The sequence below is a fragment of the Mus caroli genome, unplaced genomic scaffold, assembly GCF_978045245.1.
Source record: "Mus caroli unplaced genomic scaffold, Mus_caroli_1 scaffold_8, whole genome shotgun sequence".
NCBI lineage: Eukaryota > Metazoa > Chordata > Mammalia > Rodentia > Muridae > Mus > Mus caroli.
In genome coordinates this window covers 19,135,337-19,160,842 of record NW_028227263.1, presented here as the reverse complement: position 1 = coordinate 19,160,842, position 25,506 = coordinate 19,135,337, and the positions used below count along the sequence as shown (strand labels likewise).

Below are 25,506 nucleotides of genomic sequence, written 5' to 3'. Positions count from 1 at the left end.
GAGGAAACAAGGCAAACTCAAAGCCTGACGGGGCTACAAAATGAGTTGAAACCTGGTGAGACTCTGTCCCAAGGCAGAAAGTTAGAAGAAGGCTAGGGATGGAACGCCAAGTAGCGAGAAGCAGGTTTGAGGCTCTGGGTCTAATCCCAAGGCTGGAAATAAACACAAGGGAAGAAACCTTGAAACAAAGCTCTGGGTGTGGTGGTGCCGGCTTGAAATCCCACCACTGGAGGCTGGAACGCCAAGATCTCAAAGCCAAGACTCTGAGAAACTTTTTTTCCACCTAATGTGGTTAGCCCACCAAGAGCCAATGTGCCATAAATCTCCCCACACTGTAAAACGCCCGGCTGAAACTCTTATTATACAAAACCTCACTAAGTCCCAGAATGTGATGACACACAGCCCTCTGTTCTTTCAATTCCTTTGTGTGTGATTATAAATTAGCCAGTCTTTTCAGATTATGAGGCCAAGCTGCACCAATGAGAGGTGACTCAGTCATTACTTGCGTTAGAATAACAATTAAGTGAACTTCCTGCTCCGGTGTGCTTGCTAGCCTGGTTTGGGTCACGACTCTATAAAAAGAAATTGCCTTGCTGGATTATGTCCGATTTGTGAAGTTCTTTAATGTGATACTAAGATTAACAATGCCAGCCTGGGTTACCCAGGGAGACCTGACCTCAAATCAATATTTAAAAAAAAAGTTAAAATAAGCAAAGAAACAAAAACCAGGGCTAACGTATCAAGACAAAGGTACAGGAAATGATGTCCTTGGTACCTGTCCTTTATCATCATGACAGAAAATATTTCCTCTCATTTGACATAGGTTGGGATCAGGTCATAGGAAAACAGACTAAAAAAACTTACTAGTATGCCGGGCGTGGTGGCGCACGCCTTTAATCCCAGCACTCGGGAGGCAGAGGCAGGCGGATTTCTAAGTTCGAGGCCAGCCTGGTCTTCAAAGTGAGTTCCAGAACAGCCAGGGCTATTACAGAGAAACCCTGTCTCGAAAAAAAAAAAAAAAAAAGCTTACTAGTGTCCTGAATGCCCAGGAAGACAGCAGGACAGACAGGATGTGGGATACATGGACACACAACTGTCCTACCTTTATTTTCCTTCCTAAAGGCACACAGAACTCCCTGCTTCATCATGGCACACTATGCTGTCAACTTCCAAGTTTCAGTTTGTTCCTGTGTAATTCCAGGACAATGAGAACACCTCTATGTGCATGACAGGGCTTAGCCCAGAGCCAACATGTGACATCATGTTATTTCCTTATTCCTTAAAGAGGCTCCAGGGGTATCTGTTTCAAAGTCACAGGACCCGTGATCTACACACAGACCCCAGCTGGGCAAACAGTGACAAGGCTTGGCACTGAGTCACCTGCCAGGCCTCTCCCTCTGTACTCCCTTCCTTCCCAGGCATTTGAGTCTTCTCTGGACCAGGCCTTGTACAGAGCCTGTGGAGAACATCATATACCTTTTGAAAGCTCTGTGACGTAGGGAGATAGATGTTCAATGTACCAGTACACACCCCTGTTCAAAGTACCACATATATGCCAACCATGGTAACACATGCCTGTAGCCCAAGCACTCAGAGGCTGAAGCAGGAGGATCTCAAGTTCAAGACCAGCCTGGGCTACATAATGAACCCTTATCAAAAACAAATAACAGACAAACCCAGGCCAAACAAAAAAACCTCCACACATACCAGCAGCTGTAGTCCTGCACCCACCTTGCTCTAGTTTACTATCTGCACAGGATCCACTTAGCATTAACAAGTTATCTTACCAGGCATGGTGATATACGCCAGTAATCCCAGCACTCGGGAGGCAGAGGCAGGTGTATCTCAAAGTTCAAGCCCAGCCTGCTCTACAAAGCCAGTTCCAGGACAGCCAGGGCTACACAGAGGAAAACAAACAAAATAAAGTATCTTTTTCACTTTTTAGAAATTTGTCTTTATTAGAATCAAACTATTGATTAGACAGTGGTTAAAGGAGATGGTTCTGGGATCTGGCTGCCTGGAGCCAAGGTTTTAGTTCCATCCTTTGTTGGCTGTGTGTCATCAAACAAATTATTTAACCTCTCTGTGTCTTTGTTTCTCCATTCGTAGACTTCAGTGGGGTCTCTGGAAACTTTAAAAGGACAATTCTTGGGGCTCATGAGATGGCTCATCACGTCAAAACATTTGCTGTCAGGCTTGAGGATCTGAGTTCAGTTACCAAGACCCACATGGCAGAAGGAGAAAACCAATTCCCATAGATTGTCTTTTAACCTATATACGAGCTCTGTGAAATACCTGTGTGCCTCTTCCCCCACCCTCTGCCCCCAAGCTGCCCAGCATGGACAGCTGGGTCTATCAACCCTAACCCATTCCTCATAAAAGGGTTCCCAAAAGCCAGTGAGGGGTTGCTCTCTGAAACCCCAACTTAGGGTAAGGCATAACACATGCCTTGAACATACACATGCACATGCACATATATAGACTAACTTCCAAGTGGGCAGAACTCTTAGTTTGGTGCTGTGGTGCATGCCTGTGACCTCAGCTGTTTGGAAGGCTGAAGAAGGGGATCACAAGTCTGAGGCTGGCCTAGATCACACAGCAAGATCTTGTCTCCTCCTCTCCACATTATTCTTTCTTGCTCTTTCTTTTGCTTTGAGACAAAGTCTCACTCTGTAGCCCTGGCTGGCATGGAATTCATTGTGTAGAACCAACTGGTATTAGATCTGAGAAAAAACCATTCCCACAACTGTCTGATTAAGAGAGCTTTATTGAGATGTGCACAAGGGACTGGCCAGATAGCTGCCTTACCCTAAGTTGGGGTTTCAGAGAGCAACCCCTCACTGGCTTTTGGGAACCCTTTTATGAGGAATGGGTTAGGGTTGATAGACACAGCTGTCCATGCTGGGCAGTGGTGGTGCATGCCTATAATGGGAGGCAGAGGCAGGCAGATCTCTGAATTTAAGGCCAGCAAAACAAAATGGGGGGGGGACAAAAGAAAAGGAAAAGAAAAGACAGCAGTAAACATAATTGGCTGTTAGCACTGGACAGAGAATGGGAGCACTCAGGGCTCAAGGCTGCACTGGACAGAGAATGGGGGCACTCAGGGCTCAAGGCTGCCTTGGGGTAGATAAGTGTAACAGGAAACAGCTGTCGGATACTGGCTGCTAGAAAGGAGGCAATAAAAATAAGAGCAAGAACACATTATGTTAAAGGGGAGCCATCAAGGTACCCGGGAAGACACACTTTCATAAAGCGAAAGGGTGATCACGTATCACGGGAGTTTATCAAGACAAAGGCATGGGCCCGGTTCAGGGTAGATTGAAAACAGTTTGCAGGATACTTCAGGCTTAGGAAAGGGAAACTTATTCTTGTAAGGAATGGAGACTTAATAACAATGTATAACAATATAGCTCCTGGTTTGTCTCACGCCTGCTTTAAAGTCGCAGAGATCCTCTGCCTCCAGGAGTGAGGAGTCAACGAAACAAAGAGCCTCAGGTGATCTGAGGAACTCTGGCCTGAGCTCCTGATGAGTACAGCTGCCTGACAAGGAAGTCCACCTCTCTTAACCTCAGTTGTGCCGGGCGTGGTGGCGCAGTCAGAGACAGAGGCAGACAGAGGCAGAGGAGGCAGAGGCAGGTGGATTTCTGAGTTTGAGGCCAGCCTGGTCTACAAAGTGAGTTCCAGGACAGCCAGTGCTACACAGAGAAACCCTGTCTCACAAAACAAAACCTCAGTTTTATTTACCATGAGACTGCAGGGAACAGATCTGCGTCTCCTTGGCAAGAGAGGCTCCCATTCCTCATCCTTCTCTCCCTTTTTATTTTCACATTATCTCATTAAGCCTGAGCTAACACAGTGCTGGGGCATTTAAGGCAGTCACCACCTAGCCTGGCTTTGCTTGTGGGTGTGTATGTGAAACAAGTTCTCTCTACATATCCCTTACTATTTTGAAACTCACTATATAGAACAGGCTGGCCTCAAACTCACAGAGATCTGACTGTTTCTGCTTCCATAGTGCTGGGGTGCTGGGATTAAAGGTATACACCACCATACCCAGCATGCTTTGTTTTCTTTTAAGACTAGGGTTACTATGTATCGTAGGCCGTAGGCCTATCTAGAACTCCTGATTCTGCTACCTCCTCTGTGCTAGGATTCAGGCCATTGCACCCAGCTAAGACTCCATCTTAAGAAGAAAAAATTGGGGGGTGAGGGGAGCTTATTAGCACAGTGCCTTGAAGATAGTATTGTTATTCACTAGGGCAGGCAATGTGCTTCATCTCCATGTCTTGAACACCCAGCTCAGCAAATGACAACCCAAAACACACAAACTTTGACAAGGTGCATCAGGATTGTGTGTCCAGCTTTTAGATGTTCTGCTCTGAAGAGGCAGACCTCCCTCACGGAGGACCAAAGATCCTAGGATACTCTGTGATGGAGTAAGGGTAAGGGTCTCTGGCTGGGAACTTGCAAGAATAAAAGAATGGAAATGTAAACACTAGGGGAAGGGAGAGAGGGGGTAGGTGCTGGGTGAAAGAATAGAAACCTGAGAAAGGGATTTGTGGAAAAAGTTTAAACTCCACTCAGATCAGTAGGAATCAAACGTGACTCACTGGGAAATGAAGAGTTAAGTTTCCACATCCTGTGGCCTCCAGGTAGTCAATTCTGGGGTGTTGTTTTGTTTGGAGGGAGGGAGATTGCTATTTATCATTCATTATACCTTTATAACTTTCCAGGTGGTTGCCAGGAATACCTAGTACAGCCCAGTAATTACAGCTTGTGCCTGGTCCATAAAACCCTCAAACCCAGGGCTGCACTGGGAATTAATTTCTCTTGGTTCTGAGACTGGATGCTGCTGTTAACACGTGCTTAGGAGATCCTGGTGAGATCCCGAATTGTACAAACCTCCCTGATACTCTGTTCTACGTGCAGAGTTTCTCCGATAGCAAGTAAAGAGGAGAGGGCTGTGGATGCAATTTACTTGGCCGAGCTCCTGCCCCGCATACCTGAAGCTCTTGGTTCTATCTCCAGAACTTCATAAACTGGGTGTGGTAGTTCACACCTGAGTTCAAGCTTATCCCAGCTACTTTGGTTAAAATTCCTTCCCTGGAGACATAAACACAAAGTCTACTTCTTTTAAGGTCCCCCATCAAAGGAAGGCATGATTCTGCCAAAGCTCACCCTAGGGAAACAATGCATTTCTTGGGCTTCCTTCCAGAGCAGAGAGGTAAGGGGTGTTACCTACCTGGGCATAGATGCTCCTTCTCCTACCACATCCAACAAGAATGGGCTCCCTTCCTCTGTGCTCCCCTGGCCTATATACTCTAGCCTCTTCCCAGGTCGTGTGCAATTAAGGCAGAGTTGCAAACAACAGGGGCTGGGGTTTTATTACCTGGAGGAACAGGTGAGGGTCTCACAAGCCTCCTCACTCCTCCATGAGGAGGTGTACAGAGTCAAGAAAGCCCAGCTAGGATACTTTTTTTTTAAGGGGGTACAGTTGAACTCCTCAAGACTGCAGTTGCTTGGCTGGGACGATAACAGTCACTTACAACAGCTACATAGCAAGTTCCAGGCCAGAGGGGGCTACATGATTATCAAGGCTTTCTCAAATCAACCAACCAACCAACCAACCAACCAGGTAATACTATTTGCATGAAATTTAAGAACAAGTGCCTATGCGTTATACATATTTCAGCAAACTCTAGCTATCATACATTTTTCCTGGTAACTAAAAAAATAGCGGGTAAATAAAGCAACAAACTAGAGGAATAAACAGAATAAAGGTGCAGCTCCTGGCTGTAACCCAAGAGACCAGCAATCACAATCCCCTTTTAGTCTTTTCAGAAAAGATTTATTTATTGTATTTTATGTGTGTGTGTGTGTGTGTGACTATTTTGCTTGAATTTTGTCTGTATCGTGTGCACCCTGGAATTGTGGGCAATTGTGAACTACCAGGTGGGTGCTGGAATCAAACCTGGGTCCTCTGAAAGAGTAAGAGCTCTGAACTGCTGAGTCATCATCTCTCCCTCCCTCCCAGCCTCATTTATCAGACGAAGAAATCAAACCCCATTTAACAGAAGAAGAAGAAGAAGAAGAAGAAGGAGAAGGAGAAGGAGAAGGAGAAGAAAGGAAGGACTAGGGCTGAGCATGGAGTTCAAGGCCAGAGCATGTCCTTAGCTTTGAGAAGACTAGATGTCAATGTCTAGATCTGCAAGACACAGAAAAAGAAAATAAGATCCAGAGAGGCATTCTCTACTGCTTGAGTGTTTGGGCATGGGCTATTGCAAGACCCTTGCTTGGTGCTGAGGATATGAAAACAAGCCAAAAACAAAAAAGAAAAAATAGGCGACTCTCAGTACCTTGTACTCTAGGAGCTTCTGGACTGGATGGTGGGAACAGTGTCCAGGGAGGAAATTACCACACAGCACAGTGAGTAATGGGCTGCTTGATATACAGAAGAGTTTAGTTAATCAAAGGAGCCTAGTATAGGGAATTCTAGTCCTGGATTCAGAGGCAATAACCCAATCTCAGCAATCTCAGTTCAGGAAAGCTCTAAAAACTCAGCCTGTCAAGGTCACTATAGTGGCACACACCTGTAATTCCAGCTCTCAGGAAGCTGAAGCACAAAGATCATGAGTTCAAGGCCAGCCTGGTCAACTTAACAAAAGTTGACCTGTCTCAGAAACACAAAAGTAGGCTGAGCATGCTGACGCACACATTCAATCCCTTCACTCACAGGTAGAATCAGATGGATCTCTGCGAGTTTGAGACCAGCCAGGTCTAATAAATGAATGAATGAATGAATGAATGAATGAATAAATAAATGCCCAGGCCAGCAAGTTAGCTCAACAACTAAGTGCTGGGCCACCAACCTAAGAGCTTGACTTCTGTTCTCATGACCCATCTCAGGTGGAGGGCAAGGACCAACTCCTGCAATTTGTCCTCTGTCCTCCACATGTGTGTGCTGTGACCTGAAACCCCCTGCCACACACACACACACACACACACACACACACCACATACACTCACATAATAAATAACCCAATAACCAACAACAAAAGTATTATCTCTCTCCGCTCACTGACAAGGATCAGCACATGCAGGCTCTTCTTACGCAGGAGTAGATACTGAGATTTGCAAGCCCTCTATTTTATTTTATTTTATTTTTTATTATTATTATTATTTTTTTTTTTTTTGGTTTTTTCGAGACAGGGTTTCTCTGTGTAGCCCTGGCTGTCCTGGCACTCACTTTGTAGACCAGGCTGGCCTCGAACTCAGAAATCCGCCTGCCTCTGCCTCCCGAGTGCTGGGACTAAAGGTGTGCGCCACCACGCCCGGCTGCCCTCTATTTTAAATGTTATGATTTTTAGAGAAGTAGTTCCTTTGTAGCATAGACTTTTACTTGAGCTAAAATTGTTTGTATTCATCAATTCTGTTCCCTGTAGAAAAAAAACACTGTGGCTATGTGGGAACAGTGTCAGGTGCCTGCTACAGTCAATAAAGAGGTTGCTGTTTATAAGGCACTTAACCTTGTTTGATTTTGAAACAGGATATCTCTATGTTGTCCAGGTTGGCCTTGAATCTCTAGGCTCAGGTGATCCACTTGGCTCAACCTCTGAAGAAACTGGTATTGCAGGCCTGTGTCACCATACACCTGGCAAGAATTTAATAAGTCTGACCTAATCAACCTGTTGCTGCTCTCAATGCTCAGTAGTGACACTATGAGATCTGTATGCTCTCTTGCTCTCTGCCAGGGCAAACTGCTCCCATAGACTTTAATATCTATATATACACACATACATACACACACACACACACACACACATAATAAAGTGTATATATCTACATAGTAATAAAAACTGGGACCCCAGGACTAGAGCAATCGCTAAGAAGTTAAGATCTTCCAAGGGAGAGTTCAGGTCCTACACTTATTTCAGGCAGTGAACCACTACCTGAAATTCCAGTTCCAGGGCATCTTGTGCCCTCTTCTGGCCTCCTAGGGTATCTGCAAACACACTTCCTCTGGTTCTGGTTCATGCTTGTACCTACATGGCCCCCCAGGGAACACAAACACATACACATAAATAAAAACACCTAAACATGGTGGTGTTTCAAACCATGGTGATTCAAAATCATGCATGGGGGTGGAAAATAAGAAACAGATCGTGCACCTAAGTAATCCCAGCATTCATTATAGGTGGAGGCAGGAGGATGGCGAGTTGGAAGCCAGTATGAATTACATGGTGAGATCTTGTCTCAAAAGGCAGGAGAGATGGCTGGCTCTCAGAGTACATGTTGCTCTGAGAACCCAAATTTGGTTCTCAGAGCTCACAATGGCCAGTTACTCTGGTTTTATGGAGTTTTGTATATGTGTATGTTCATTGTGTGTGCCTGGTCCCTGAGGAAATCGTAACAGGGCATTGGTCTCCTATAACTGGAGTCACGGGTGGTTGTGAGCTGCGGTGTGGGTGCTATGGACTGGACCTGGGTCCTCTGCAAGAGCAGTAAATGGTCTAACAGCTAAACCATCTGTCCAGCGCCCCTTCTTTCTGCTTTTGTATGGGGCAGGTTTCACTCTGAAGCCCTGGCTGGTCTGGAACTCACTATGAGACCAGGCTAGCCTTGAGCTCACAGAAATTCACCTACCTCTGTAGGAATTAAAAGTATATGCCATTATGCCCAGACAAAAATAAGATAAATTGTGGGAAAGAAAGAATGAAAGGAAAGGAGAGAAAAGAAAAGAAAAGAAGAGAAAAGAAAAGGAGAGAACATTATATTCATTTCCCTAAAATTATGCTATCTGGCTCCAGCTTTATAGCCATGTCCAGCTGTAGCCAACTTTAAGGTGAGAAATCACTCCAATGCACTTCAGAGATTAATAAGGAGAACTCTAATAAAATCATGATCCGGGGCCAGGCTAATGCTATGGGATGTGAGCCACAAACAGAAATCCACCATAGCTTACCAGGCTGTAATCTTACATAGGCATTCCTCTGAGGGTGGATTCTTGGGTTCCCACGCCAAGTTACATTTCTTAGCAATTAGTTCTACTAGTTTTACAGAGGCAGAAAGACGCTGCAGTTTTGGGTTAAATTTAGATTTTAGATTACACTTTGGGGACTGAGAAACAGATACAGTGCGATATCTCTCAGGAACCATCTCTCCATTATATAGGTCTGGCTGTCCTGAAACTCACTGTGTAGACCAGGCTGGCCTGGAACTTACAGAGCACTGCTCTGCCTTTGGCTGCAGAGTGCTAGGATTAAATGCATGTACCTCCATGCCCAGACTGAACCTGTCTTCTAAATGGCTATCCTTCTTGGCTTCCTGCATGCTGAGATTACAGTCCTGGGCCACCATGCCCCATCTTGGAGGAGACTTAAGTGCTCAGTGCCAGGGCAAGAGGTATGTGGGCAGCATGGCACTGCTAATTTTTTTTTTGTGAAGGCTTCTTGGAAAAGCTAACAATGCAGCGGCATTGCCAGGGTGTGTTTCTGGAGGGTAGGGATGCCCAGGGTAGCATTGAGGAACCTGTCCTAAACACTGCCTCCACACCCTGGAGTCTCAGCACTACCCAACACACCCAGCAGGCTTCCATAGACCTGTCTGTCTGTCTGTCTGTCTGTGAACAGTCTTGATTTGTAGCCCAGGCTGACTTGAACTCTGATCTTCCTGCCTTAGCTACCAGAGTGTTGGGGTTGATTCTGGGCATGTGACACCACACCTGGCTTTGAAATGTTTTGTTTTGTTTTGTTTTTATACAAAAAAAAAATGTTTTTTCATTTACTGAGCATGAAAAGGAGAGACAGTAAACTATATACCAGACTCTCTATAGTGGCTATAGCCTAGGCTGGGTTATGGAGAAGTTTATTTTCTCCACTATGTATTGTGGGTTGCAGACTTTGTCCAAGTTTGTAAAGGAGAAGCAGACATAAGGCAACTGTCATGAGTTCCTGTGTTTCACCCCTTCCTTCTGTCCTTGGATTCCATGCATACTATGACACCTTCTGGTTATAATGTGACTTTTGTCTGTGCACCAGGCTCCAACCTCATTAAATTAAAATCACTCTCCTCTACCAGCCTGCCAAGGGAGGCCATATATGATGAAATGAGTGTTGTGTGGTCATGGTGAGGGAGAGACTGAGAGATGCCCACAGCCTTCAGGCGTAAGGACGTTTCCCGGTAAGAGGCAAGCAGAGTGATGCTGTGAGCAAAGCTTTTGCTGTGGAACTCAGCAACAGGAGGGGTTCTGTAAAGCAGCTCTGGAATGTCTCAGTGTGCTTCTGGAAAGATCTCCGTAACACCTCCACTCCCAACCCCAGGCCCACGGTGCTAAGGACTGAATATAAGTCTTGGCATTCCAGTGCAACATTTTTATTTCCCACCCCGTGTTTGAGACAGTCTTGCAACATAGAATATGCTGGCCTGGCATCCTCTGTGTAACCCAGATATTCTCAAACTCACAGTCCTCCTGAGTTGCCTCCCCTGTGCTGAGATCACAGACATGGGCTGCCATGCCTGCCTTTTCTATGAGGTTTCGAGATTCTTTGGAGAAGGATTTGAATGTAACATCCTGTGCCCGTGACATTTGAGAGGATTGCACAGAGAAACTGATTTCCTTACATGCCGAGGCTTTTCCAGGAAAAGGGAATATTCTGGTAAGTTCCACTCTTCTCCCCAAATGACTCAGCGGACTCCATCTCTCGCATTACTGGGAATCTATCCTGAGGAATCGATGATAGAATGCAATCAATTCCTGGTCCTGCAAAGCTGAAGAACACAGTCTGTAGCAGATCTTCCACCAAAACGCTGCTTGCCACAGCCTTCCCAAGCAAGAACCGCATCTTCATGTGCTCTTTTATTTAAGAAGAAAATGCCTCAGGCTGGAGAGATGGCTCAATGGTTAAGAGTGCCAGCTGCTCTTCCAGAGATCCTGAGTTCAATTCCCAGCAACCACATGGTGGCTCACAACCATCTGTAAAGGGATCCGATGCCCTCTTCTGGTGTATCTGACTTCTATGGGTGTGTACCCATAGAAATTAAATAAATAAAGAAGAAGAAAATTTCTCACTATGAAGACCAAGCTGGCCTCCGACTCTGAGACTGGCCTGCCTCTGCCTGCCAAGTGCACCACTGCCTTGTTTACTTAAATATTTTCATAAATGCCATGCCGAGAATGCAGAAAGGAACCTAGCCTTCACAAATTTAATATCAAAGGAATAAAAGACAGGGCAGACATGAATCAAATACTGTAACTGATAGGCAGAAGCTATGACTTCTTTTTTTTTTTTTTTTTGGTTTTTCGAGACAGGGTTTCTCTATATAGCCCTGGCTGTCCTGGAACTCACTTTGTAGACCAGGCTGGCCTTGAACTCAGAAATCCGCCTGCCTCTGCCTCCCGAGTTCTGGGATTAAAGGCATGTGCCACCACGCCCGGCGAAGCTATTGAAGAAGTATAGCAAAATTCGAGGCTTTTGGGCCCAAGCTTGGGAGTGTAGCCTTTGTGGCTTAGTGCTCCAGGTGCTGGTCATAAAACAGATAGTGACTGTGGCCTCCCTTCCCCCCAGCCTGGAACCTGCCTGCTCAAGGGTGGAGCTACCGGCTCATTCGTCCTGCCACGCCCACTGCTGGAACCTGTCTCTGCTGCCTGGAGTCACACACGTGTTCGTCCTGCTACTGGACCCTGAGTTACTTGGCGGGAAATTGGGTTCCCTCCCCCTTCCTTTATAAACTGAGTGTCTGGAAATATTAAATTGAGTCTTGATCAGAGTCTTGTCTTGACTCCATTGTTTCTTCCGCCCCGTCTAGATTCCTCTCTTTGCAGGGAACTGCCATTCTCAGTGAACCGTTCATGTTGTGGACCGCGGGCGGGCCGCAACAGTTGGCGCCAGAACTGGGACCTGAAGAATGGCAGAGGGATGCTAAGAGAAACGACTGCTGTGTGGAGCTCAAGAAAGGAAAGAATCTTCGTATCGGAGGAGCATCGGAGCAACGGACAGGTACACATGCTAGCGCTAGCCTAAAAAATTTCAGTTTTGTAAAGTGTTGCTGAGGATGCGGTAGGATACGAACAAGTTTGAAGCAGTGCTGACCCAACACTGTTTCTGCTTGGGGTCAGCAGTTTCGTAAATCGGAACTAGATACGGAGACAGGCGGTGTGCCGCAGTTTTTTAGAAAACTGCTTAGGTGGAAGAAAGAAGGGTTCAAAGTCAGAAATTTTTTAGATAAGATAGATAGCTGTTGTCCATGGTTCAAAGAAGAAGAAACGATAGATTGTGGAACCTGGGAGAAAGTTGGTGAGGCCCTGAATATCGCTCTGACAGATAATTTTACCCTAGGTCTCTGGGCGCTTGTAAATGATGCTATAAAAGATGCAACTTCCCCAGGGCTAAATTGCCCTCAGGCGGAACTTGTGGTATCTCAGGAGGAGTGCCTATCAGAGAAGGCCTCCTCAGAAAAAGATTTTCTTAACTCAAAAATTGATAAATGTGGTTCCTATCCTAAATAGTAAAATTTAAGATAAGATATAAAGCAATGCCTCTTTATTAAAGCGTTAAAGCTTGCTTTAATAGGTATTCATAGGTATTAATTGATATCCAAACTTCGTAATATGATAGTAATGCTTCTAATATTGATTTTAACAGTGATAAATTGTTTTAAACATAGGTTTTGCTTTCCCAAAGTTGTAGATATTATCCTAACCTTGCACAAAAACTTAAAAATTATGGTTAAAACTGCCATTGTTCCATTGACTGCAGCTTGCAGTTTGATTGCAAATTTAAGATTGATGCTCAGATTAAAAAGTATTTTACCTTTGAGTCAATACAGGGCTCTGGGCAGTCCCAGAGCGGCTTGTGGCCTTTTCTTTTGTTTTGCAAACAATGCCTAAAAAAGTTTTTCCCTGTGTTCAAGAAAATTTCTTTTTAACAGTGTTACAGATCTATTCAGATGTTTAAAATAATGCTTAAATTCAAAGATTTTTGCTTCTAGTAAACTGGTAATCACTAGAAAATTTTGTCTCTACGTATGGCTAATATAGCTTTACATTATGTAAGAAAAATGTTTATTGTTTCTGCTTCTTTACAAGAAGCCAAAAGTTTTAATCTTTCAGTATATATTGTTTCCTAAGTGGAAAGTATTTTATTAACTAATGCTTCTCAAGGGAAGTTTACCTTAAATCCTTGCTCTCACCCAAAAGATTCAGAGACAGTATCCTTTTGTTATTTGGTGTTTTGGTTTGCTGCAAGGGGTTTTGCAGGAAATAAAGAAAGCTTTTATAATTGTTGTTAATTGGTAATTAAAATTTAGTTGTGCCCAAGACAATTCTTTGGCCAGAAAAAAACATTATTGTAAAGTCATTTTTCTCATCCTCCCAGCCGATCGTTGGCCACGTGGGCCCAACTAGCTGCTGTGGAGCGGAGTCTTAAGACACACAGTTGCCCCTATTCCAGCACAAATAATCTGGTTGTGTGCTGTAGATGGTGTTTTAAAATGCTGAACAATCAAACCTTAATTTATATATTAATAGTCAATGCTATATCTCTGAGTTCATAATTACTTAAAATTGTTCGTCCCTCAGATACTATTAATTCTCAAATTTACAATTGCTTATACATATTTCTAGTTAATAAATAAATAAATTATGCACGTGTGACTCTTAATAACTTTTCTAGCCTTCTAGTTACAACCGTTCCTTAAGAAAAATGATTGAGCCGGGCGTGGTGGCGCACGCCTTTAATCCCAGCACTCGGGAGGCAGAGGCAGGCGGATTTCTGAGTTCGAGGCCAGCCTGGTCTACAAAGTGAGTGCCAGGACAGCCAGGGCTACACAGAGAAACCCTGTCTCGAAAAACAAACAAAAAAAAAAAAAAAGAAAGAAAAATGATTGAAAGTGCAATCAGTCACTGCCCCTTTACAGCCAAATATTTAAAATGTTTTGTCCAAAAAGTTATTAATTCAAAAGGTTAGATATTGTAAAATTTTAAACTTTAACCTCTTAAAAGACAAAAGAGAGAAATTGTATCCCCATATATACTATTTAGTGCATTTCCATGCACACTATTTAAAACATACCTTTATTTTCAAAATTTGAGATTAAAATGTCAAATTTAATAAATGCTTTTTAGTATCTTAAAAGGGTCTACTTATTGGCTTATAGATTGATCCTAAAACAGCTACCTTATTAGAAAAGGGAAAAACAGGTTCTCTCCACAGAACTCTACAGAAGCATATTGGTAATTCGTGTGCTGAGCTGACAGGTAAGTTAACTCAGTGTCCTGATTAAAAGGACTAAAAAATTAAATTCATGTTTTAGATCCATCCTTGCTTGTCATTTTTCCAGTTTAGACTAGCTTCTAGCCTTTTAACTTTATGGCAATAGTACATCAGAGACTGTATATTCAGACTTAGTAAAATTAGTCATTTAATAGAGTCATAATGATTTTTCACTCTTCTTCAGTTTGACCAGCCATTCTAACTCAATCTTAGACTGGTCTAATATTCAGTTCAATTATTAGAGATTCCTATATTCTAAATTACCTAGCAAAGTTAATTCAGAGCATATCCCCCAAGGTCACCAAAGGCTCATCTTGCCTTTACCTTATTTGTCCTAAACTTTTTGCAAACTGACATTAAAGGTCAGTCTGCAGCGGAACGCCACTGGCACCCAATTACTTCTAATTCTTATGCATTGGTAAAATGGAAGGACGCCCTGACTAATAAATGGAAGGGTCCAGATCCAGTTCTAATCTGGGGAAGAGGCTCGGTTTGTGTTTTTTCACGAGATGAAGATGAAGCACGGTGGCTACCAGAGAGATTAATTCGTCAGGTAAACACAGATTCTGTCTCTCCTCGTAAGTATCATTCTAAAGACTAAAATTCCTCTTGAGCTGGGAGTGGAAGCTCTCAAAAAACACTGTTTCCTCTGAGCCAATTCCCCTACAAGAGGCCGGAGATTAACTTTAGCTTTACAATTTGCATCTAAATAAAGTACCTTGACTTCTCCAAACAGAAAATTTACATTGCTACACTCTCATTGTTTAGAATTCTTCCTTCTCTCAAGCAGGTCAATCTACATTCTCCGGTTCTCCGCCCCGCCCCTACGAGCAAACAGGTGGTTCTGCTAATCTCCCTTCCAGGGACATCCCAGCATGTGGATTTTCAGTCTAAGATAAGATTTAGATTTACCAGGAGAGCTAGGGAAGTAGAAATTTCATATATATTTACAAAGATTAGTTCTTATTTTGATAGATATAGGCTTAGTCCCTTAGCTGGCCTCTGGCTTTTCACCCTTGCTGTTACTGCAAGGTGTCCTTAGTTCCTTAGGCTACTGGGAATAACAGAGATGAAGAGGAAAGACTTTCAGCTCCTATTTTAACCAAAATTAATGGTGTTAATACTGACATAATTCTTGTCTAGGCCTTGCTAAATCTGAGGTTGACAAGTCTCATATAGAGACCTCGCAATAACTCAGAATTGCGATACTGATTCATAATCATATGAATACGGTATGGGTACCGCTTGGCGCAGGAGATTACTGCGGAGGGAAGGTCCAGTTTGACCGTTTCTGAGTTCCCTGTGCGACACACCTGATTTGACGGAGGTTGGTATCCGATTCCAGCTAAAAACCAAAAATACTTAAGGCTCTGCCTCCCCTCCCCAAAAGATACCAAGAGCCACAGATGTGAGTCGTTACAATGCTCACGGGAGGAATCAGGCTAATGTCCACCCAAGTCAAGGTTAAAGGCCCACTCATCTACGGATGAGAAAATCATTTGATCACCTCTGTTAAGCATTGCCTATTTAAACTTAATTAATAGGGGGGAGAGAGATTGGAGACCTTGCTGTCGTAAGGGCAAGCCCTTCACTGCCTCCCACCCAAATAATAAAAAAGCCAATTGGCCTTGTACTAAAGAGCTGGTCTTAACCCCTTCTCATTTTCCCCTGCCTTTTACCCAAAATTGCAGAGGATTATCAGTTCAGTGTTATTCCAAAAATCGTTTAGCTAAACTCAGCCAGGGTTCCAACGCCCTACTTAAAATGCAAACAGGTAGCTACCTATTCAGCACTAATTAGCATTATAAAGTCAGAGCCTACAGCCCAGTGCTGCTATTCAGTCAGTGCCTTAAAGACAGTCTTAGCCAGATACAGTTTACCATTAGAAAAGTTAGGGAACCCCACGGAAACAAGTTTTTTCTTTAGCCCTAGGAACTCAGGCAGAACTATTGAACATAGATAATTTTTCTGCCACAGGCCACCCCTTTTTTTTTTATTTTTGTTTTGTTATCTAATGGGGGGAAATGTGGCCTCCCTTCCCCCCAGCCTGGAACCTGCCTGCTCAAGGGTGGAGCTACCGGCTCATTCGTCCTGCCACGCCCACTGCTGGAACCCGTCTCTGCTGCCTGGAGTCACACACGTGTTCGTCCTGCTACTGGACCCTGAGTTACTTGGCGGGAAATTGGGTTCCCTCCCCCTTCCTTTATAAACTGAGTGTCTGGAAATATTAAATTGAGTCTTGATCAGAGTCTTGTCTTGACTCCATTGTTTCTTCCGCCCCGTCTAGATTCCTCTCTTTGCAGGGAACTGCCATTCTTAGTGAACCGTTCGTGTTGTGGACCGCGGGCGGGCCGCAACAAGTGACATTCCTTCCTCCACCCACCCGCTTCCTGGGTTCAAAGAGTGTTCATTCAAAGAATGGCACCCTGACCATTACTGGAACCTGCAATGCAAATGTGCTATCTTTAGGGGCTCTTAGATTGTTAGGGGCTCTTAGAAACTGTCTTGAGAGATAACCTGACACTTGTGACTTTATACTTCCTTGTGACTCTTAACTGGTATTTTTGGTATTTTCCAACAACGCCCTCCCCACCTCCTTGAGTTGTGGTTTCTTCCTTTAAATACCCCCTTACTCAGTTACTCGGGGCGCCATGGTCCTCTACCCCTGCGTGGTATATGGCCATGGGCCCGAGAGCGCTCTTGAATAAAAATCCTCTTGCAATTTGCAGCAAGATCGTTTCTTGTGGGTGATTTTGGGGTGTCGCTTCTCCTGAGTCAGAACGTGGGGGAGTCCTCACGTTGTGGGTCTTTCACTATGACTTCTTGCTTAGGAGTATTTGCCTAGCATGCCCAAGGCCCTGAGTTCAATTCCCAGAAGCACACACCTCTACCATGGCCTATGCTTCCACTGCCTAAAACAGTGACAGATCTACACAATATTGTGAGAGACTGGAAGAGAGGTTAACCCAGTCAGGAGGATCTGTAGTGTGTAAGAGACATGGAGGTAAAGAAGGGAGAGTTGGGGCTGGAGAGAGAGATGGCTTAGCAATTAAGAGTATCCTCTGCTTTTTCAGAGAACCTGGCTTGGGTTCCCAGCACCTATATGACAACTCACAACCATCTGTAATTCCAGGTCCAAATGATCCAAAGTGCTCTTCTGGGTACTGCTCACATATGTGCGAGTGCATACATATGCTTACTCATGTGCATAAAAATTTAAAAATAAATGCCGGGCGGTGGTGGCACACGCCTTTAATCCCAGCACTTGGGAGGCAGAGGCAGGCGGATTTCTGAGTTCAAGGCCAGCCTGGTCTACAGAGTGAGTTCCAGGACAGCCAGGGCTACACAGAGAAACCCTGTCTTGAAAAACAACAAACAAACAAAAATTTAAAAATAAATGAGTCATAGAAAAAGGAGGAGGGGGAGAAGGGGGCTGAGGAGGAGGAATAAGAAGAAGAAGAAAAGAGGGAGGGAGAGAAATGCTCTCTGAGCCTTTACAGAGGCTCTGTGGGAGGGGAGTGCTGAAGAAGAGCCAAGCTGCTGGTGTGCTGCTTGTAGCAGCTGCTAATGTGGATCAGGGATGGGTTGGGAGAGAAGGAAGTGGGACAGGAAATAGGGATACTAGGACATGAACACTCCTGCATTTCAAAAAGACCACTCTGGTCAGATAGACTCTGAGACTATTGAAGATCTTATTGTTCTCTCTTACTAGTAGATATACGTTCTAGGCCACAAGGAAACAGGCATGAGGTTGCTCAACATGGCAGTGTGTGTGACCTCCAAAAGTTGGATACAATTATCCTTTTTCAGGGGTCTAAATAACTTCAAAACAAAGCTTGGTGGCACAGGCCAGTGACAGCAGCATTCAGGAGGCAGAAAGAATGCAAATTCAAAGCCAGCCTGGACTACCTAGCTCATCTGTCTTAAAAATACAGAAAAAAAAAAAAGGATGGCAATAATTGTTCTAAGACACAAATGGTAGTAATCGTTGTAAGTCACAGGGCTGGAGAGATGACTCGGTGGCTAAGGGCACTCTTCAGACAGCCCAGGTTTGATGCCAGTACTCAGGTGGTGGCTCACAGTCATACATAACTCCAGTTCTAGAGGATCTGACAACCCCTGCCCTGTGTAGGCTCCAGGCATGTGAGCGGCAGCACATAGGCATACGTGAAGGCAAAATACCCATACACATAAAATAAGATAAAAATTAAAAGTAAAGTTTAAAAATATAGACACAAGGACAGGTTTAGAAACAAAAGCAATGAAAAAGACATAAGGAAGCCAGGTGTGATGGGTGTATGCTAGTCCCAGCACTGGGGAGGCAAAGGTGGAAGGAGTTTGAGACCAGCCTGGTCTACATATCTAACTCCAGGACTATATAGAGTGACCATGCCTTAAACAAACAAGCAACCTGGGTGAATGTAGAGGTGTGACCCTCTACACCCTACCCCAGCTATTCAGGAGTCTGAGGTCGGAGGATGGTTCTAGCCCTGGAATTCCAGGCCAGTCTTACTAATCAAAACCAGATAATGGGATCAGCGAGATTGGGTAGAAGGTAGAACATTTGTTACCAAAGACTGCTGACCTAATTTGATCAGAATACCCACAAGGTAGTGAGGTTCAGCTCCCACGGGCTCTCCTGTGATCTCAGCACAGCTCCATCGCTCTGGCTGATGAATGCCACACAGGCATCACTGTGACTGACGAAAGCCCCACAGTGCCCTCATAAAATAGATCAGGGAAAACCAGTAACTGGGATTAGAACAATAGGAAGCTTTTTTGTTTTTTGTTTTTTCGAGACAGGGTTTCTCTGTATAGCTCTGGCTGTCCTGGAACTCACTTTGTAGACCAGGCTGGCCTCGAACTCAGAAATCCGCCTGCCTCTGCCTCCCGAGTGCTGGGATTAAAGGCGTGCGCCACCACGCCCGGCTAATAGGAAGCTTTTTAATTCATGTTTAGATTGGGCCTCTTGTAGCCTGGACTGTCTTGGATCCCCTCTGTTGCTGAAGATGACCTTAAACTTCTGATCTTTGTGGGCCTGAGTACCATACTACAAACCTGATCCATCATACCCGATCTATGCACCTGAGAATCAAACCCAAAGCTTTGTACCTGCTAGGCAAGTACTTTACCAACTGAACTACAACCCCACCCCAACATTTTAGGGGACCTTTTTTGAGACAAGGTTTTACTATATAGTCCAGGCTGGTACAGAACCCTGGAACTCACTATGTACCAAGGCTAGCCTCAAACTGGATTTTTTTTTTTTTTTTAATTTTGAGACAGGGTTTCTCTGTGTAGTCCTGGCTGTCCTGGAACTTGATTTTTAGACCAGGTTGGCCTCAAACTCACAGAGATCTACGTGCCTCTGCCTTCTGAGTGCTGGGATTAAAGGTATGTGCCATCACCACCAGGCTCAAATTGGGAATCTTAGAAAGTTATTTTTGTCGGTGGGGCTGGGGTGTCTCTGGCTCTGCTGCCTGCTTTTGGGATCTTACTCCTCCTACTGGGTAGCCTCGTCAAGCTTTCATATGGGCTTTGTGCCCAGTCTTGTACCTTGTTCTGCCATGATGACTAGGAGGCCTCCTTTTCTGAAGGGAAATGGAAGAGGAGTGGCTCTAGGGGAGAAGAAAAGGGGAGGGGGAGGGGCTGGGAGGAGAAGAGGGAAGGGAAACTTCAGTGGGGATATATGAAAGAAGAATAAAATTTTTTTAGATTGTGTATTTTGTATACAGCATTCTGCCTGCATGTATGCCTGCAGCCCAGAAGAGGGCACCAGATCTCATTATAGATGGTTATGAGCCACCATGTGGTTGTTGAGAATTAAACTCGGGATATCTGGAAGAGCAGCCAGAGCCATCTCTCTAACCCCCTAAGAATACATTTTTAAAAATTATTTTGTGATATATTTTTACTTTGTGTATATTGTGCATGTAGGCACTTGAATGCTGCAGTTGTTATGATGGACACCATCTTCTTCTAGTTAGTGTGTGTGTTTCAAAGATAGGGTCTGGCTATGTGGCCGTGTGTGTGTGTGTGTGTGTGTGTGTGTGTGTGTGTGTGTGTGTTTCAAAGATAGGGTCTGGCTATGTGGCCTTGTGTATGTGTGTGTGTGTGTGTGTGTGCGTTTCAAAGATAGGGTCTGGCTATGTGGCCTTGGCTGGTCTAGAACTGTCTGCCTCTGCCTTCTAAGTTGAGGGACTAACGTATGTGCCCCCACTCCCGGCCTTAGTTAAAGTTTTATCCCATGTCACGTTTATTTACTGTGTGCATGCACAGATGCATGTCTGCTGTGACACGAGTGTGGAGCTCAGAGGACATGTTGGAGGAGCTGGACTTCTCTTTCCACCATATGGGTTCTAGAGCTCGAAGCCTCATAGTCAGACCTGGTGACAAGTGCCTTTACCTGCTGCACCACCTTGCTCTTCCTCAGACTCTCAGCGCAGACTCCCGAGTGTTGGAATTAGAGGCATGCTCCATCCACCACACCAGGCTGCAGACATTAGAAAAACTCGGCAGTTGCAACAGCAGAGGCCAGTGGACTCCATGGATATGGACAGTAGATGAATTGTGCTCTACAACTGAATAGAGATGCAAAGCAGGGCCAGAAGCCTGACAGACAACCATGTTTTTGTTTTACAGGCACTTGGTGTGTTGACTGTAAGGCTGGAGGGAAATGGGGATGTTAAGGACAAACTCCAGGCTCTGGCTCTGAACAGTATGTCAAGTGAGAGGCAACGAAATGAAAACCGAGGATAGGATGGTATGTTGTGTTGTTTTGTGACAGGATCTCTATTGTCCTGGCTGTACTGGAGTTTGCTATGTAGATAGGCTGACCCCAAACTCACAGAGATCCTTCTGCTTCTGCCTCCCAGATTATGGGACTAAAGACATGCACTACCATGCCCGGTTTGTTTGTCTGTTTTGAGACACATGAGGAGGAAAACTCTATAATCACACACACACTGCTTCCTCCCTCTTCCTTGACCTCTTTCCTCTAAGATGGCCTTTAACCCCTGGGTACAAATGATCCTCCCGGGGGCTCCTCTGAAGGTCCTGAGTTCAAATCCCTGTAACCACATGGTGGCTCACAACCATCCGTAATGAGATCTGACACCCTCTTGTGGAGTGTCTGAAGACAGCTACAGTGTACTTACATATAATAAATAAATAAATCTTTAAAAACAAACAAAAAACAAAAACAGAAACAAATGATCCTCCTGCCTCTTCCTCAGAAGTAGCTGGGACTACAGATGTGAACAATAAGGATTAAATAAAACAATAATAAAAACAAACAAACAAAACCATTAACATATATAGAAAATCAGGAATTAAAGGCACAAGGGATCCACCAGACAGCTGCCTCACCCCAAATCAGTATTTCAGATAGCAGCCCCTCCCTGGCTTTTGGGGTCCTTTTTATTGAGTTGATAGAAAACAGCTGCTAGATAATTATTAATTAACAACTAGATAATTAGCAATTTGATAATTGGCTGTTAGCATTGGACAGAGAATGGGGTCACCCAGGGCTCAAGGCTGCCTTGGGGTAGATAATTGTGACAGGAAACAGCTGTCAGGATATGAGGCTGCTAGAAAGGAAGCAATAAAAATAAAGAGCAAGAACACATTATGTCAAAGGGGAGCCATCAAGGTACCTGGGAAGACACACCTTCGTAAAGCAAAAGGGTGATCACATATCACAGGCTCAGGAGTTTATCAAGACAAAGGCGTGGGCACACATCATGGGGTTACAGGTTCAGCGGAGGTTGAAAATGATGGTTTGGTTTTGACCTGGGAGAAAAGATTGGAGGAGCATATTTTACATATCAAAGCAGATCTGGCCTCCAGGTTCTCCCAGCATCCCTCAGTCTCTACCCCTAACCTTGAACTTTCCAGCCCAGGGGCCCAGAGGCTCCTGCCCATATAATCCATACATTCTGAGGTGGAGAAATAGCCTATCAGTTTGCAGGACACTTAGGTTTAGGAAATGGAAACTTATTTTTGTAAGGTCTAGAGACTTAGTAACAATGTATAACAATGTGGCACCTTAATCGCAATGTAGCTTCTGCTTTGTTATACACTGACTTTAAAGTCACAGAGATCCCCTGCCTCCAGACTGAAGGGTTAATGACACCAGCAAGCAATTCTGCTTCTTAACCCAGGTTCTTGTGACCCTGGCTCCTGCTGCTAGGACTTCCCCAACTGTAGCTAATGGCTAATGACTTAAAGCCTCAGGGGAGCTAAGAAATTCTTGACCCAAAAGTTGACAGCAGATAGCTTCCGCAGGAAGTTCCGAGCCAGTAAACAGGAAGGCCAACATGGACTTTAGGTGGGAAATCTGCATATGAAATCATGTACCAACATTTCTGAAACTCCCAAGTCCCCTGTGCTTCTGTACAACCTCCACTCTCGAGACAGCTGCTGCCTCCATTGTGCTAATGAAAGACAACTGCTTCTTTGCAGGTAGGTCTCTTTTCACATCACCTGATCAGTCCTGATCAAACACTAAACGCAATAAAACTTTCTTCCTTACATCACCTTTTAAAGGATATTTTAAATCACAGCACCAGGAAAAGTAACAAAAACCACAATTAGGAACCCTAAATGTCTCAGGATGAGCAGCTATTTCCATATTTAACATTCAGGAAAGACAGTTGCTTTGCTGTCTTTGTTGGCAAATGGAAAATCTGTAGGAGGGCATGGTGCCCTAGGTTTGTTATCCCAGCACCGGGGAGGCAGAGGCAGTGGGATCACCAGTGCAAGGCCCACCTGCCTCAAGCAACAAAACAGGGAGGTAGCAGAGACAGGCAAGTCTCTGAGTTCAAGGCCAGCCTGATCTACAGATCAAGGTCCAGGCCAATCAAGACTACATAGTGAAATTTTGTTTCAAAACAAAACAAAACACAAACAAACAACAAACTAAACTGTTAGGGCACGTTGTGTGAAGATATGCCTCTGAATATTCAATTTTTGATGTTGTACCTGAAGAGAGTTAAACAATGACACGATCTTGGTATTGTTACTTCTATGGCCCATTACAGTCCTCATAATTTATAAATATTCATCCTTCCTCAGTAGCTATGGACAATCTAGATTGAATCTGATTGCCTGTAATAAAGAGCTGATGGCAGGCCAATTGCTGGCAGGAAGCGGAGGGTGAAACTTCTGAGAGAGAAAAAGAGAGATAGGGGGGCGGGTGGGGAGAGGGAGAGACAGACCGAGGCAGAGACAGACACAGAGGCACTGAGAAAAGAATTGAGAATCGAGAGGTATACAAAGGTAAATGAATAAATCAGAGTAGAACAGAGAGGTAGAGCTAGCCAGGTGTCAGGACAGAGTTCCAGGGTTAGTAGGGTTAAATAAACTACATGGCTTGCTGGAGGACTGCCCTAGCTAAAAGGCCTAAGCTTTAAAATATTAAAAAGCCTCTGTGTTATTACTTATACCACTGGCAGGTGGGAAGTCCTGCTATACCAAACCGTAAAAACTGTGTAACTGTTTGAGCCAGTGTGTCCTGATTTTCTAGGATATCCAGGGTGTCCTGGAGTTCTCTGAACAACCAGGCTGGCCTCAAACTCACAGACTTCCTCCTGCCTCTGCCTCTTGAGTGTTGGGGAGTGAGCTATCACACTTGGCTCTGGAACTCTTCATAATATGATTTTCCCAAATTCACAGATGTAGAACTGAAATAGGATGGGTGATAGAGCCATTCACTGCACCTTGATAAGAACTAAAAGTGGGGGCTGGCGAGATGGCTCAGTGGTTAAGAGCTCCGACTGCTCTTCCAAAGGTCCTGAGTTCAAATCCCAGCAACCACATGGTGGCTCACAACCATCCATAACGAAATCTGATGCCCTCTTCTGGAGTGTCTGACAACAGCTACAGTGTACTTACATATAATAAATAAATTAAAAAAAAAAAAAAAAAAAAAAAAAGAACTAAAAGTGGTGACAGACACCTTTAATCCCAGCACTTGGGAGGCAGAGGCAGGTGGATCTCTAGGAGTTCAAGGTCTGCAGAGTGAGTTCCAGGACAGGCAAGACTACACAGAGAAACCTTGTCTTGATGTCCCCTGCCACTTGTAACAACACAGTTTCTCTGTGTGATAGCCTTGGTTGTCCTGGACTCGCATTGTAGACCAGGCTGGCCTCAAACTCATAGAAATCCACCTCTCCTTCCTGAGCACTGGAATCAAAGGCATGTGCTGCCATGCCTGGCTAGCTTCTTTCCTTCCTTCCTTTTTCTTTCTCTCTTTCTTTCTTCCTAGACTAGTCTCACTGGTGTCTTGAACTCCCTATATAGAACAAGCTAGCCTCATTCATAGACATCTACCTGTCTCTGTCTTCTAAATGCTGTTAGCTTTCCTATGTAGTCCAAGATCACCTTCCCAGAGAACAGTGCTACCTACAGTGGCTGGGTCTTCTGTATGAATTAATATGGTGACGTGTTAGTGCACTCCTATAATCCTATATAATTCATTAGACAATTCCCCATAGCTAGGTCTGTCTGGGAAATTCCTCAGTGAAGACTGCATTGTCCAGTGGCTCTAAGCCCTGTCAGAGTTGTTAAAATTAACCAGGCAACTGACTATAGACATACAGATTCAATGAAAAAAAATTATTTTTTCAATCTGTAAAAGGTATGTGTCTCTGTGTGGGTATGTGCACGTGAGTGCAGGTGCCAGAGGAAGGCACATCAGTACCCTTGGGGCTGGAATTGTAGATCGTTATAAGCCACTACTGTAGGCACTGGGAACTGAATTTAGGCTCTTTGCAAAAGCAGTACATGTTTTTGATTGCTCCGCATCTCCCCAGACTCATTAATATATATTTATATATATAAATTTCTTTGTTAGTCTAGGGGCTAAAATAGTTTCAGTGTTAAAATGTAAGGTTTCCTAATAGAAAAATATCTGATAGCTTGTTGTATGCCAGGCACAGTGCTATGTACTGGGAATGTCTAATGATCTTGACCTTATAGCATTTGTAATCCTATCAGAGAATAACAATATGTAATTATAAACTTTAAAAGATTTTCAAAAATATTTTTATTCTATGTCTAGGCTTATGTATATGTGTATGTGCACCTGTGCAGTGCCCTCAGAGGCCAGAAGAGGGCATCTGATCCCTTGGAGCTGGAGTTACAGGCAGTCTGAGCCAGCTGACAGGAGTGCTGGCATTCTAATTCTGGTCTTCATGATTGAGTAAGTAGTACGTGCTCTTTACCACCAAACCAT

At 44.3% G+C, this 25,506-nt stretch overlaps 1 long non-coding RNA gene across 1 annotated transcript in view; it reads right to left on the bottom strand.

The window, feature by feature from the left end:
• Positions 1-10,374: 10,374 nt before the first annotated feature.
• Positions 10,375-25,506, bottom strand: part of LOC147002856 (uncharacterized) — a 15,715-nt gene continuing 583 nt past the window's right edge. The window contains exons 2-3 of the long non-coding RNA XR_015047815.1: positions 21,940-22,061; positions 10,375-10,721 (exon numbers count right to left, since the gene is read on the bottom strand). This is a non-coding gene — a long non-coding RNA (uncharacterized LOC147002856). The remainder of the gene's footprint in view (positions 10,722-21,939; positions 22,062-25,506) is intronic.